Genomic DNA, 11291 nt, shown 5'->3' with positions numbered 1-11291 from the left:
AGTAGATGTCTAAAGAATTCGTTAAGGACATATAACTAGCCGGAATCTGTTTAATTTATTTTTCAAATTAAATTGTCGAAGTATACAGAAATTTATAATGCAATAATAAATGGGAGTAATGTTGCAATATTCGGCAACTGTTTGTTGGTGTAACCAGAATACTCCATCATAAAAAAAAATTGGCTAAGAATCTTTTGATATTTTTGTAAATATTTATTTTAATGTTTTGTGGAACACGTGACCCCCCCCCCCGCCCACTCCTCTCCATGATACGCCCATGGCTCCAAAATATTTTCGTTGTCAGTAAAAACATGTGCACTCTGGGGTAACAACTTTCCAAGTATTTTGATCCAATCAATGGCAAAAGCATTTCTTTTAGCGCTTGTAATTAGGTCAGAGAGAACAAAAAATACAACACAAGAAAAACAATAGAAAAAAAGATGAATGGCAATATTATGACGTCATATTTTTTTTTACACGTTCAAACGGTTCCCAAAAAGTAGTGCGCGACATTAAAAAAAAAATGTTGACATGTCAATTAGGGTTAATGACGTCATATCAAAACAAAATTCTTTTTTTATATATAGTAGACACAACTCATACTCTCGAAGCAGTAGCAATGGTCTCCTGTTTAGATGTCTGCCTTCAAATTAAAACATTTAGTTATAGGATAAAGTTAATGTATTTATTTAATAGGCCTCCATTATAGCTGAAATTAGATACAGATAAAAATTATTAGTGAATGAAGTCAGAAAAAAATATTATTGTTTAATTATTTAAATCACATAAGGTATTGTATAAGCAAGGTTTTGATTTATTGTGTAAGTCAAATGTGTTATATATATATATATATATATATATATATATATATATATATATATATATATATATATAGAAAGTGACAATCTGTTAGGTTGTTGGGATCTAGAAAGTGGCAATCTATTAGGTTGTTGGGATCTAGAAAGTGACAATCTATTAGGTTGTTGGGATCTAGAAAGTGGCAATCTATTAGGTTGTTGGGATCTAGAAAGTGGCAATCTATTAGGTTGATGGGATCTAGAAAGTGGCAATCTATTAGGTTGTTGGGATCTAGAAAGTGGCAATCTATTAGGTTGTCGGGATCTAGAAAGTGACAATCTATTAGGTTGTTGTGATCTAGAAAGTGACAATCTATTAGGTTGTTGGGATCTAGAAAGTGGCAATCTGTTAGGTTGTTTGGATCTAGAAAGTGACAATCTATTAGGTTGTCGGGATCTAGAAAGTGACAATCTATTAGAATGTTTTGGGATCTAGAAAGTGACAATCTATTAGGTTGTTTTGGGATCTAGAAAGTGACAATCTATTAGGTTGTTGTGATCTAGAAAGTGACAATCTATTAGGTTGTTGGGATCTAGAAAGTGACAATCTATTAGGTTGTTGGGATCTAGAAAGTGACAATCTATTAGGTTGTTGGGATCTAGAAAGTGACAATCTGTTAGGTTGTTGGGATCTAGAAAGTGGTAATCTATTAGGTTGTCGGGATCTAGAAAGTGGTAATCTATTAGGTTGTTGGGATCTAGAAAGTGGTAATCTATTAGGTTGTTGGGATCTAGAAAGTGGCAATCTATTAGGTTGTTGGGATCTAGAAAGTGGTAATCTATTAGGTTGTTGGGATCTAGAAAGTGGCAATCTATTAGGTTGTTCGGATCTAGAAAGTGGTAATCTATTAGGTTGTTGGGATCTAGAAAGTGGCAATCTATTAGGTTGATGGGATCTAGAAAGTGGCAATCTATTAGGTTGATGGGATCTAGAAAGTGGCAATCTATTAGGTTGATGGGATCTAGAAAGTGGCAATCTATTAGGTTGATGGGATCTAGAAAGTGGCAATCTATTAGGTTGATGGGATCTAGAAAGTGGCAATCCAAATAAAAACAAAACAAAATAGGTTCTTATCATTATTATTATTGCTTTTACATTGGAACTGAGTGGGGAACATTAGAACAAAGTGACTAATTGATGGATGATATAAAATTGATGCTTCATAGATAAGTAAAAGGTAGATGATCCTTTCTTTTTTTTTTCTTTTCTTTCTTTCTCTCTTTATATGTGTGTCTTAAACTTCGTAAAATAAAAAAATCCAGAGATAAAACAGCTTACATGTACTTGTTATTTAGTCAAATAGTTATTTTTAACTCAATATACAAAGAAGATATCGCTTTTACAGAAAATGCTATAACAATCTGCAACCTCTGGCCAGGGGGCGTAGCTAGGAATTTAAATTTCCATCGTTTGGGAGCCCCGGGGGGGCTTGACCTCTTTGGGGGGGGGCTGCATTTTGCGTAATACTTAATTTTTAATGTAAAAAAACACTCATTTGGGGCCCCCCCTCAAGTGGATCCCGGGGTGGGGGGTTCACATTCTCCCCCTTTACCCCCCCCCCTCCACCCTAGTACGCCACTGCCTCTGGCTATGATAATCAAGATCTATATTTGACAAAAGTTTCTTACATTTGAGTTAAACAAAAACAAAACAAAAAAACTTAATGATTGCTACACAGGCTGTTGCCAGCTTATTCTCTGATGCCAAAAAAAAAAAAAAAGGCTCTTTATGTCAGGGGCAAAAGTTTTACCTGTCTGGCAGGTGAGTGCCATACTGGGGAGAAGGGCGTTAGTCTAATGTGTACGTTATTGTCTAGAACTGTTCATTCTGTTTCCCGCTGTCGTCGCCCCATTGACTTTGCGAAACATCTCCCCTCCCCTTTTTTTTTTTAATGTTCTGTTGTTTTCTACGAAAGGAAAGTTGCGCCACACGATAGCGGGGGTGTTCAGTGCGCCCCTCCACACATAGCCTACACTTCTTCATCACACATCAAAGTTACGGAGTGCGGAACACGTTCTTTTAAGGAGATGTTAAGGCATTGGAAAGAATAACCTGTTCGATGAAAAAGGGGGGGGGGTGCGTTAAAAAAAGGGGCGGGAGGCATCTTTGTGTTCCCTTCCTTACGTGCCGCCACCTCATGCCTGCTATAATTCTTTCGTGTCGACAGCTATCGGTGTGGATTATGTATGTGTGTGTGTGGTAGGAGGCGCTATTGGCTTCCAGGGGGGGGGTCTTTTCTTTACGCAACAATGACTAAAACAAGTCGTCTGTCGACCGGAAGAAAAAAAAAAGAAAAATACCCCATTGCCACCAGTTTGAGAATACTCTCGCAGTCATTAACGCCCGAGTGGCCATTTAGATGTCTGCGTCGGCGCCCCAAGTGGCTATTTAGTCTTACGTGTCGGCTCCCCAGTGGTCCACATAAAAAAAAAAATAAAAGGACACGATTTGTTAAACACTGTGCTCTTTAGTTAGTAGATAATTTTTTTTCCAACTTCTTTGATCTTTCTGCCCCTGGATATGTTTGTAAATAAGGAGACATACGATCCCAAAATTATGTTTACTGTTCCTTACATATACAAACATAAACATCGTCAAGAACAAAAAGTTACTTCAATGTTTCATGAAACTTTGCTTTGGTTTACACACACACACACACACACAAATGGCAAGGTGATAATCACAGACCTATATATATTACATCTAGACTGGACATGGAGATCTTTTAACACTACAAAAAATGTCTTAAAATATTTTTTTTAATAAGATGAAACAAGGCGTTGTTTTGTAAAGTAATTATAAGAAGTGAAGTTGTTTTTTTCAGCCCTAACTTATGTAACATATAATTTAATGTTTAGCTCTAGATCTAGTTTTAAACATCGAAAATAAGAGCACTCTCGTCTCATAATTATTATTTTGCAATATTTAGCTACATAAAAAAAAATCTATTTAAATGTACACAAGATGACTAAAATCAATAGACGTGAATTATTTTGATCCAGGATTTCGAAATATTATTGTAATGGAAACTAACAGGAAATGGCTATGTTTCATGCATTTGCGTGAATATATAGTTCTGTGATTAATACATAACAATCTTTATATATAGGCCTGTGAATTGAACAATTTCGGTTAAGAATTTCTTACCGTTTTCCAGTCTATATATAATATATATATATATATATATATATATATATATATATATATATATATATATATATATATATATATATATATATATATATATAGGTCTGTGGTGGTTAGAACTCTCGTGTTAGATAATATCACAAATACAGATCAAATCAAAATGTAAACTAAACGAAAAGTAATAATAAAATAAATAGACGAGAATATATTACTTTTTAAATTTAAAGACTTTAATGTCATAAATGCAAAGACATTAAGACCAATTTTTCTCTTTGTCAGTTACCCGTACTTGACCAGTTAATTTGTTCAAATTAAGTATGAAAATTCTAAATATTATCCTATGCCAATGGTATTCCCTCACATAATGCAATGAAACGGATGAAGTTTTTGGAAAAAAAATTCAAACGGTCATCTCAAAGTTGTGACCTAAAACACACCCGCTCTCTTCTTTCTGGCACCAAATGTCACCAGAAACAGATGTGAATACCCGAATGTCTCGAGACACGTGTCTGTGCGATCGAACGTTTGTCCCGAAACCGAGTCGGTCTTGAAGCTGAAACTACGAAAATAATGTCACAGAGAGCAGTAAAAGGGAGGGGGGGGGTTCCTCGTGTCACAGAGAGCAGGAGAGGGGGGAGGAAGGGCTAATCTCACAGAGAGCAGAAGAGATGAGGAAGTTTCATGTCACTGAGAGCAGGAGAGAGGGGAGCTCTCATGTCACAGAGAGCAGGAGAGAGAAAATTCTCATGTCACAGAGAGCAGGAGAGAGGAAAGTCTCATGACACAGAGAGCAGGAGAGAGGAAAGTCTCATGTCAAAGAGAGCAGGAGAGGAGCACGGTCTCATGTCACAGAGAGCACAAAAGGGGGGGGGACTCATGTCACTGAGCACGGGAGGGGGGGGGGGGTCGCAGGTATGACTGCAAGACCGCATTTCGATTTGACTATTTCGCTCGTTGGAAATCTCAAAATGTTACCAGACAGCCAGGCAATGAGGGCAAAGAAAAAAAAAGGGTATTGTCAGGAGCCGTAGATCTGTGTATTGATGTGAGCACGAGAGGACGAGTTGTTATTTAGATTTTTCAAGTAGTCAGCCGTTGCGGTGTCAGCTGTTGGTCAAGCAGAAAGTCTGCAGCTGTCGCGTGTGACTTTTACAATAAAGTTCAATCACTCTGCGATGACAAAATATTCTCTTCTTTTTCAAATCGTACCGAGAGACGTCTCAATAGACTTCCCAGAGATTTCAAATGACTTTCCAGAAAATGATTTAGTTGATAACAAACCTCCCCCAGCCCACACCACCCCTTTCCCTACCCTTTAGTCGTTCTGAATTCCTCGTAGTGCGAAAGTACTTGAAGAAATAAAACTTCTAGTGTGCTCAAATAGTCGGTCTATCAAAGTGATATAGTCCTACTCAGTAAACATTTAGGTGTCAATGATATATGTGACTCATAGATTCCCAGGATGGCTGCCTGGTCGTGCGGTTTGTGCGCTGAACTGTCGTTTGGATTTATCGATGGTCCTGGGTTCAAACCCCGCCCGCTCCCATCCCCCGTCGTCCTGCGGGAGGTTTGGACTAGGAAGTAAACCATCTTCAACTCTGAAGGAACATCCGAAACATGTAAAACAAACAAACAGCTCATGATATAATGTGAAGGAACCTATTTTTTTATAATTTAGTGTTTTCTTTATAACGTATCTTATAAATTACAGACGTTCCTTCAATAGAAAAGATAATTACATCCTAAGTGTATCCGTGTGTAAATCTAGTCGTTCATGTAGAGACTTAAACTCTACTAAGTCATTGTTTTTCCTGGCTGACTCAGGCAACCCATTTGTTATAGAGAGTGCGTTATCTTATCTTATGAAATATAGACGTTACTTCAAAAAAAAAGAAGATTACGTCCTACGCGTGTTCATATGTCAAGCTTGCATGTTAATCAATTACTTAAACTCTGCAAAGTCATTGGTATTCCTGGCTGACACAGGCAACCCATTCCATGCTCTGATGGCACTAGGGAAGACGGAGCATTTGTTCAAATTTGTTCTAGCATATGAAACAAGGAATGTGCCGTTATCTTTGTTTCCTATGTGATTATGAAGTAAGGGAACATTAATTGTTAGATGATGAAGAAAGGGAGCATTAATTGTTAGATGATGGAGAAAGGGAGCATTAATTGTTAGATGATGGAGAAAGGGAGCATTAATTGTTAGATGATGGAAGAAAGGGAGCATTAATTGTTAGATGATGGAGAAAGGGAGCATTAATTGTTAGATGATGGAAGAAAGGGAGCATTAATTGTTAGATGATGGAAGAAAGGGAGCATTAATGGTTAGTTTTGTAGAATGATGCTAGATAAGCGTCACTGTCATAAACTGTTTTAAGTAAGCCAGGGTGTAAAGACGTGTGTATTTGTAGTGATACTTTGTTTAAATATCAGTTTATTTTTTTACTATTAGGTCTATATCTCATCTCAAATTGAATTAGTCTATAGTGTTAATAATTTTTTTTTTAGTTTTTTTTTTTTAAGTTATTTCAAGTACTACAATTAAAAATATGATACGCCTTCATCAGCTTAGTTGTCTACTAGCAATTTGGTGCTACAAGCCAACGATCGTCAACAAGAGCATTCCAATGGTCTGATGGCACTAGGGAAGAAAGAGCACTTGTACGAATTTGTCCTAGTATATGGAATAAGAAATGAACACTATACAATTCGTAAAGTATGTATATTCTTTATTTACTTCTTCATAGAAAATGATAATTAATTAGTTACGTCATCTTTACCTAGGAAAAAAGAAGCAACATTTTAATGTCCAAAAGCTTTAGTCTTCACAGACAACTAGATATTTGTTTAGACCGGTTTTTTAAAGTAACAAACTTTCTCATGAACTTACTGCTATACTAGTCAAGTAAACCCGTTCTTTTCTGGGATACCTTTTTATTTCCTTAAATTCTGCACATTTTAAAGATATACTTGTAAAAAACAAAACAAAAAAAAACACGTACACGTTTTCACCCAAGACAATGGACACATTCATAGATCTTCGAATATCATTTAAGAACTGATGATAAGTATGGACGTTTACGGTGAAAAAAGAATGACACCAGCAATTGCATTATCTACAAACGTCTTTATCACACTTAAGAAAAATTCCTATAATTCCACCAGAGTCCATTACACATGGCTGCCTGGTCGTGCGGCTTGCTCGCTGGACTGTCGTTCGGATTTATCGACGGTCGAGGGTTCAAACCCTGCCCGCTCCCATCCCCCGTCGTCCTGAGGGAGGTTTGGACTAGGAAGTAAACTATCTTCAACTCTGAAGGAACATCCGAATTATGTAAAACATTTTACAAACATATTCTAGGGTTAACACTTATTTTCTTGTTTATTTCACTAATGAAAACAAAGATCTTAACACGAAACTTTTAATATTTTTAACATTTGATCAACTCACAAGTCAAAAGTATAACTTTATGGCATATACAAATAAATATTTCTTATTTATTATGCTTTCAATAAGAATATTTATAAGTATATCAATAGGCCTATGTGAGTATATTTTTACAACAAAATACAATTGTTTTAAAGCAGGCGAGGGGGGCAAATTACCGCATAAGTCATAAGGGAATCGTTTATAATGGAGAATACTTTCAAGGTCATTAGAAGACTAAGAGTTGTTTAATAAAGGACAGACATTTGAAGGCGTGTAGGCTGTAAAGTTGTCGTCTGTTTTATTTCTTTTGGCAGTGCTAAAGCGCGGGAAATTGCAGTGGCGCTGGAGAATTAGATGAGAAGAGAACATTTTTAAAAAACAAGTTATATTATAAACAGCTAGACTTTATTTGACATTCTGTAGATACAAATGTCTTGAAATTAAGAGTGCAGATGTCTGAGCGTCTGTAGGTCACGTGTTGAAACATGACCTAGTTACGTGTGGCATAGTTAACACTGATGTCGTCATGTAATGAATTCAGCAACAGACAAGTACATGCAGTGCTGGTCACTGAGTAGTCGTACTACGAAACGTGTGTGTGTGTGTGTGATGGAGCTCCAACAGGTTCTTCTTCCTCCTGGTTATCATGCAATTCCTTGTTTTGTTGTACTGTTCTGACTTCATGTTCTGACTTCATGTTCTGACTCTATGTTCTGACTTCATCTTCTGACTTCATGTTCTGACTCTATGTTCTGACTTCATGTTCTGACTTCATGTTCTGACTCTATGTTCTGACTTCATCTTCTGACTCTATGTTCTGACTTCATGTTCTGACTCTATGTTCTGACTTCATGTTCTGACTCTATGTTCTGACTCTATGTTCTGATTCAACGTTTCGGACGTTCCACCATAAATTATACTAATCAATGTCATCCTACATGTCAGTGCAGGGCTGGCAACTGCCAGGTTCGAACTCGGTACCATTAGGGGGACAGTCCGATGCGCATACCACACGACCAGGCAACCATCCTGCAACAGAAAGACAATGAATATTAAAATGGAATGTGTACTTTAACAAAAATGAAGAAATATTTGTTCACTCTCTCATCCCAAAAGGCACTGCGATATTTATTGGTATCGGAGACTAGATCTAGATCTACAAAAATAAAAAGGCACTGCTAAATTCATTGATATCGAGGACTAGATGTAGATCTCTACCTTTTTGGCTTACTCGTGTAATTCAAAATTCTTTTTTTTTTCAACCGGAAATACAAAGCCCTCGTTCGAGGATACATTACATTATCCTTGAGGTCCCGTAACACCGGCACGAGATACACATAGGATTAGTCTTTGCCTTGTTACTTTTACTATATAGGCCAGTGCTTGAGTAACAATCGTGAGAACCTGACCGTGGCTTTGTCTCACCCCCAACACATGCCAAGTTGGTTCATTTAGATTAGATTCTTTAATCGCGAGGCGGGAAGATTAGCAGGGGGAGATAAGCGGCAAAGTCTACCGTACGACTTGTAAATAGCCTCGAAAAGTAAAAAAAGATAGTTTTGGACACAGTGTTGGACCACGGCTCTAAATACTTTACAAACTTCTGTTAATGACATATGTTAATGTAAACAAATTGTTTGATACATTAATCTCAACATAACCAGAGGAAAGAAAAGAATAATATTTGATAAGGATTTTTTTATCACAAGGCTTAACCTCGTTTCCACATTTCACTTTAAAATAAAAAGTGCAAATCTTACGCATAAGTGCAACGGCAACTACATATAATAATTATAAAAATAATAATAATAATGATGAAAAATAACAGGAAACATAGTTTGAACACAGAGTGACTATGGAAGAAGACTAAATACTATATACCCAAATAAGTGTCAACAGAAGGGGTGTTGACAGTTGACTTAACAGACATCCTCGAGATCCTGGCAGCTCCAGAGATTGACCTAAGTTATTTTAAATAATAAGGTTTGTTTTCGAAGATTAAGGGATTGGCCTGCGCTGATTATAATAACCAAAACATAATAACTTTGACCCTTCAACGAGTGGCTCGCGATACTGCTTTTTTTTTTAAGTGTCCATGGTTATACACACATTTTTTTGTTCTAATGTGTCACATTTTCTTTGATTCTTTTAAAACATCAAATCCTTTTGAACTAGCTTTTATAGGTGCCGGCGCTAAAGGAGCAAGGCCGATCGCAAAAAAAAAAAAGGCTATGCATATGCTAGGGGAGGGGGGGCGCATGGTCTAATAATAATAATAATCATAATAATAAAAGAAATATAGTACCCAAGACTCCAGACTCCAGACCAACACCCCCTCCCCTAACGCCTTGTTATCTTATCATATAAATTAATTTTCATAATAGAAGATACTTATGTTTTATAGTTAAACTATAGCTATTCATCTATTGATTTAAAACGTATGCAATGTTTACATTAATACAGACACTAGAATAAAACACTTAATTGGTGAAATAGAACAATGTTGCTACAATGTCATTTATTTGTCCACACTTTAACTGGCAGATGTCAGAAATGTCATCTCTCGTGTCATCACCTTGTCGACATTTAAAGGACCAGGCTGGAACAACAAACACGCACGACCTTGCTTCAAAAGGTTACGCCGCTGCGTCTTGTATCCCACCCAAATTAAGGCGCGCGCCTTGAAAGCAATTAGACCAGAAGTGGTATAGATCTAGATCCGTCTTTGCACTCTATCCAGAAGAAATGAAGAAATTAATTGTAGATAAAATAAATGAGAAATGGACGAGCTCCCATCCAAATCACAAGAAAGATGACGCTTACTATAAGCTATACCGACAAGACCAACGTCTAATCTTTCGACTCAGGACCGGACACAACAGAATGCGACAACACATGTTCCGGAAGCTCAAAATTGGAACCAGTGAAATCTGCCCATGTGGAGTATCACCAGAAAATGCCGACCACGTCCTCCAAAACTGCTCTCTCTACCAAGAGGCCCGTATAAGACATTGGCCCCAAATCACCCCAATAGAAAGAAAACTATATGGAGAGCTCCTTGATTTGGAAACCACTGCGCAGTTCATCTCATGTATTGGTCTAGTCATATGAACACTCCAACATAACAATGAGAACGACGAAGAAGAAGAAGAAGAGTGTGTCCTCTGAGCCAGTGGCGTAAGCTAGGATAGGGGAGGAGGGGGGAGAATTTGAAAATCCCCCCCCCCGGGCCACCACAAACGAGTATTTTTTTTTACATGTTACGCAAAGTGCAGGGCCCCCAAAGAGGTCAAGCCCCCCTCCCCGAGTCCCCAAATGATGGCAAATTTCTAGCTACGCCCCTGCTTTGAGCGTTCCCATTGTAGCTGTTGTAAGTCCTCACGATTTAGGGATTGTAAGAGTGTCTATGTTTCACTTTGATGTTGGTTGGCCTGTAGCACCAAACTGCTGGTAGACAACTAAACCGCCGTAGGCTTATTCTATTTTAACTAATAAAACTTGAAACAATTTGATTAACTTCTTTTGCGAACAAAACTAAATATAACTTTTATTAAAATAGAGACAAAATAAACTTGTGATGAAATGCAATTGGTAACTGGAGGCCCTAGGCCTGGTGAATTGGATGGCCCCAAAAGAAATGGAAAAATGAAAAATTAAAATGAAAAAACACACAATGAATAAAAAAAAACATGCTTGTAATAAAATGTATCTATATCTAAATAAACTAGTAAATTAAATTTATATAGCGTAATTTCCATAGCCTTCAATTAGCGTAACTAAGCATATTCGTACAGATGCCATAAAGCGGTATTTTTTAGCTCGTGTATGCTTCACGGACGATCACGAGACT

This window comes from Biomphalaria glabrata, chromosome 5, assembly GCF_947242115.1.
Source record: "Biomphalaria glabrata chromosome 5, xgBioGlab47.1, whole genome shotgun sequence".
In the NCBI taxonomy this organism is placed as follows: domain Eukaryota; kingdom Metazoa; phylum Mollusca; class Gastropoda; family Planorbidae; genus Biomphalaria; species Biomphalaria glabrata.
Note: the sequence above shows the minus strand (reverse complement) of the source record.